Genomic DNA, 6,000 nt, shown 5'->3' on the forward strand with positions numbered 1-6,000 from the left:
ATAAATTAAAATGTGAGAAAAATTATTTTTTTTAATGATTTAAAAAAAACGTCAAAAATAGTGGCGCTATGGCCTATAACGACACTATGTCGCTATAGGCCATAGCGCCACTTTTATAAATATTTAAATAGATAAAAAAGAAAAAAAATATACATAAAATAAAGAAATTATAGAAATAATAAATTTATAAATATATATTTATATGAAATTGATAATATAAATTAAAATTTTAAAAAAAGAAATTAAGTTAATAATTTAAAAAAATAATTTACTGGAATTAAATAAATTTTTGTAAAATAATTTACTGGAATGTTGAGTATATAATAATTTTTAACAGATATATTTTATTTAAAAATTGTGTATAGTGTATAATAAAAAATGAAATAATTTTTTTCTAGAGACAGAATTTATTTATATAAATGGAAATAATAAAAAACACAAAAAAAATGAATTACAAAATAATTTTTTTAAAAAAAACTAGTATAATAAATCTGGAGAAACAAAAAACCTAATAACCCAAAAAAATGAAAATTTTGAAAGAAAAAAAAAAGGCTAGTGTCGCTATGGGCTATAGCGACACAATGTCGCTATGGCCCATAGCGACATCAGCCTTCTTTTTTTTTTTTTTTTTTTTTTAATTTTCGTGTTTTTTTCTTCTTAAAGTTGCTATGGGTTATAGCGACAAAAATTCGCTATGGCCCATAGCGACATCAGCTTTTTGTTTTTTAGTTTTTTGTTTTTTTTTTACCTCAATTTTTTATTAAATTTTTGTTTTTTTGGTTATTGGGTCATTTTTTTCTCCAGATTTATTCTACCAGTTTTTTTTTTAAAATTTATTTTGTAATTCATTTTTTTTGTGTTTTTCTACATTTTTTCCATTCACTTATTTTTTGCCCAGTTTTTTTTTTTAAATTTACATATAAAAAAATTATTAATACACTTAAATAATAAATTTTCTTTAAACTACACAATTAATTATTTTTAAATAAATTTATTAATAAATTACTGAAAATATATTTTTAATTATATTAAACAACATACTTAAAATATAAATTTAATTAAATTTGTTTATTTCTGTACTTATTTAATTAAAAATATAAAAATTAAGTTTTTAAAATGAAATGTTAATATTTAAAATAAATAATTTTCCCCAGCTTTTTAAAAAATTAACATATTTATAAAATAATTTTCGTTTTTATTTTATTTACTTATTTTTTCCATAATTTTTTTAAAATTTAACATATTATAATATAATTTTATTTTAATTATTTAGTTTCTTTACTTTTAATTATAAATATAAAAATGCAAAATTAAAAATAAAATGTCATTATTGCAAAAAAAAAAAATACAAAATGTGTGGCGCTATGGCCCATAGTGACACCATGTCGCTATGGCCCATAACGCCTCTCTTAAAAAATACATATTATTTAATTTAAAAATATATTTTTATAAAACTTAATTTTCTTTTTATAAATATATAATAAATACTTCAGTTTATTATTTTTATTTTACATTTCTATTATTTTCATTTTTTTTATTTTTTTCTTTACAGAGTGTCGCTATGGGCTACATTATTTTTCTTAGTTCATCAACTGTGGTGGCTCAACTTATAGCGACACTCATGTGGCTCATTCCAGCCAACCAAGACAAAAAAAAATGCCACGTGTCACCAGTGTCGTTATGGGCCATAGCGACACCGTTATAAACAGCTCCAAAGGCGTAAATAGTTTCAAAACAACACCATTTACGTAATAAACCTTTAAAACAACCTCACTTTGATCAAAAAGCCCTTATCAATGCTCTCTAAAGTCTTCAATATGCAGTTATATTAATTATTCAATACAAAAGGTTTACTACTGATCATAATCAACTTAAACAATATTATCTCATATAGATATATTTATTTATAATAAAAAAATTAAATAATCCAATTTGGCCTTCCCACCAACCAAAGAATCCTGGCATCCCATGAAAACTATTAATGAGAATCACATAGTCTAGTTCTTGTCACATGCCTATGTATCCTATATGTTACATTCCCAGTTTGGCCAAGCTACACATTTTGTCCCTTATTGTTACTCTACCAAAATATCCATTGACTTTATAGTCAAATCATATCCCCTCACACCACACGCCTTCCAAAAGCAATATACCACTATAATGAGTTCCACCTACATCAAAAATCCAACTTGTACAATCTCACTATGCATCATAATTATATTTATAGGTGTATAAATAATCCAACGTACATATATATACACGTACATGTGTGTATCTTGATCATTTAATTATATTAACACTAGTGTAAAAATTGGATTTAAAATTGAAGTTTTAAGATCGGTTAAAAGTGATGCGGTGGAAATTTTGTAAATAATATGAATACTTTTAAGATCGGTTAAAATTTAACCGATCTTAAAAGTACTTTTACGATCGATTATAAAACAACCGGTTTTAAAAGGTCACTTTTACGATCGATTACAAAAGAACCGATCTTAAAAGTTGTATCAGACATCACTTTTAAGATCGGTTCTTAAATAACCGATCTTAAAAGTACTTTTAAGATCGGTTATATTTTAATCGATCTTAAAAGTGCTACTTTTAAAATCGGTTATTTCAGAACCGATTTTGTATGTAGTATACAAAATCGGTTCATAAATAACCGATTTTAAAAGTATCTTTAGAAACTTTTTATATTTCCCTCCATTCTCATTCTCTTTAATCTTTCCTTCTATTCATTTTTTTACTCTCTCGCGCTCTCATTTTCTAAAGTCTCCAATAAGGTAAATTTTGTTCTCGTTTTCGTTTTCGTTTTCGTTTTCATCTTCTCATACTCTTCTTGTGTCTCTTTTCGTTTTCTCATACTCTTTTTGTGTCTCTTTTCGTTTTCTCATGCTCTTCTCTTGTCTCTATTTTTGTTGTAGGTTCATTTTGGGAAAATTACGAAACTGGAATGGTCCGTTCTACAAGGAGAACAGCTCGTTCTGCAAGGAGAACGGCCCGTTCTCCAAGTAGAACAGCTCGTACTCTTTGCAGAACGACCCGTATTGCTAGGAGAACGACCCGTACTCATTTAAAAAAACTGGAACGACCCGTTCTGATTTTGGAATGACCCATTTCAAAATTGACTCTTTTAAAATCAGTTACGGAACTGATTTTAAAAGCCTTTTTTCCACTAATATAAACATATATTACATCCCTTCTTATTTATATCATACGTACTCTATTGAAATTTGTTTGTCCTTTTTATAAAATTCTTTTTAAACACAGTTAATTACTTTATAATAAATTTTATAGAGTATTAAGATAAATATATTCTCTCCTCTATAAAGATCGGAGAAGATTATTAGAGAATGTTAATAAATTATGTAGAAAGTAATTAAATAGAAAGACTAAAATAACGAGTCATAATAATTTAAAAGATAACTACATTAACAAACTTTTTTAATATCTGTGAATTATATTTATGACGGAAGTAGTATAAATGATATTTATGCATGAACATATGTATATATAGTATTTATTTTATTCTTACATGGTCACATGATGTGTTATGCAGCATGAAGGAGAGGGAAATGGAGAGGAAATGTTATGCATGCAGCATGAGGAGAAAAAATTGAAGTGAAGCTAAAAAAGGATAGAGATGTTGAAGTTGATGATCACGTGTAGGTGTAGGTGTAGGTGTAGTGATAAGATGAACAATATGCAGGAAAGGTCATTTCATTTCAGATGAGAATACTATGAACATAGATAATAGCATAAGGTGCATGGATAGTAGAAGAGGGATGGGTCATTAGGTGCACAAATTTTAGACAATCATCCGAGCCAGGGCCGCACCATTGTGTCGGATTCTTAGCATACAAAACACACATATAATAACAAATACAAGAAATGACAACTCTTTTTTCAATTACTTCAGACCTCTCTCACGTACATCACCCACCCCTTTCTCTGCGTTTTGTCTCAACCACTCTTCCAATACATGTAGAGCTGTACTCCACCTATGAGTGCATGCATGGCATTTGCAAGGCCATTTTCGGGGGTTTCAAATTTTTCACTCGTATGTGCTCATATTTTCAATTTCAATTTCTCTCAATAATTGCGGACCAAACTGTCATAACTTTATAATTAGTATTTAATTATATTTACCATTTAGGGCGATTACAACACATTATGGGAGATAAGTACCCAACACGCATATGAAGAAGTTAAACAACATTCACATCCTCTATTCAATTAATTGAGTTAAACTCCCATATATTTTGAGAATGGTGTTTGTTGTGTTTTTAAAATATGGTAACATTTTATGCTGTAAAAAACATATATGATACATGCATATCACAACTAATAATGTAAGATTTACATTCTTATAAAAATCATTAAAAATAAGAAAAAAACTTATACGTGCCTTAAGCGTAGACATTTTGAGAAAGATAAGAAAAGAGGGGAAATTAGTAATTGATATGATTGGTGATGTGACATGACAAAAAGAAATAGAGAAAAAATTTTAATTGTTATTTCAGTATTCAGTGTTTGAAAATGTAATGTTTTAAAAAATAAAATCCTAAAAATAATTAAAAATGTGTTTAAAATATGTTTCAACTTTCACAAAATTAAATAAGACACTCAACTAATATAAAATATAAAATTTAACATGTGTGAACATGACTATATTTAAATAAGGTTATACGATTCAATATAATACAATACATATATAGATCCATCAATCGTCTCATCATTCCTCGTATATTCATTAATAATAAGTGAGAAATCAAGTACATCCGAGTTAATGTGTGACGTTTATAAGAGAGAAATCACTTAACTAAAAAAATTAAAATATTAAATTAGTGACTCTCCTAGTTCTTACATGGAGTATTTTGCAATTTATTTCTAATGTAAGACTTATTCATCCACATAATGTTTGTTGGATAAGAGGATTTAGAACAAAAAGAAAAAGAAGTTAAATTTTTTAATAGAAATACTAAATATTACGAAATTTTTATTACACTAACTAACACAGAGATACATAGCTAAATATTATAATAAAAGTACTTGCTTCCATGCTGTAAAAAAAAAAAAAAAAAAAACCTGTTTCCATGTTTTTTCTTGAAACACAGTTTGATTGGTTACTTAGTTTTACATTTTGGGTATTTTTTTTTTGGAGTTTTTTTAGCAATATGCAGAGCTGATTTTTTTAAATTAAAAAAAGAAAAGAAATATTTTACAGAGGAATAAGGAACGATTGAATATTGAATGATTATTTAGTCATATCTCCTTATATTCCTGTCATTTTCTTTAAAAAAGAATACGTTTAAATAATAAAATATTATTTCAGACTGAATAATTATCCTTTCTTCATTTTCCTTTCATACCCCTCAATCAAAAACTCTTAATGTCACCGACCTAGAGAACATAAGGGCTTTGCTGGCATATTATATAATATACTCTTACCACGTATTTGCCAATTAGAACCATGATACATAAACATGTTTTGTTTTGTTTCTCAGAGTGGGTCAATTTCAGGTCTAGACGATGGCTAAAGACCTGTCCCGAATCGACCACCTGTGCTACTATTATTAAATATTCATGCAAGCAAGCACAAAATTATAAAATAAACAAATAGAGAGGAATATCTGGAGTATATTACATATAGAAAATGTCGCTGTTAATTAATTGAGTAATCAACCCCATAATCATTCCTCGAGCCACACTAACCACACACTCATAGTCAACTATTGGATCGATTTTACTTTCCAACTATCTTACTCTATTTTTTATTCAACCCTACAACAACTAGGCTTCTTGTTCGTTATGACAATTTGCAACATTATTGCGAACATGCTGCTTAATTGTTGTCATTTGCCTAACCCGGTCTTGTAACTATGTGGTGAAGGGATTAATATCCATGTTTAACCAACTATTTTAATCTATATTTGGATCCAACATCATTAACGTTGTTCCTCCAACCCTAATTTCTCCATGTGATAGCCAAGAAGAGACATA

Source organism: Cajanus cajan, chromosome 5, assembly GCF_000230855.2.
Source record: "Cajanus cajan strain Asha chromosome 5, NIPB_CcT2T_4, whole genome shotgun sequence".
NCBI classification, from domain to species: Eukaryota; Viridiplantae; Streptophyta; class Magnoliopsida; order Fabales; family Fabaceae; genus Cajanus; species Cajanus cajan.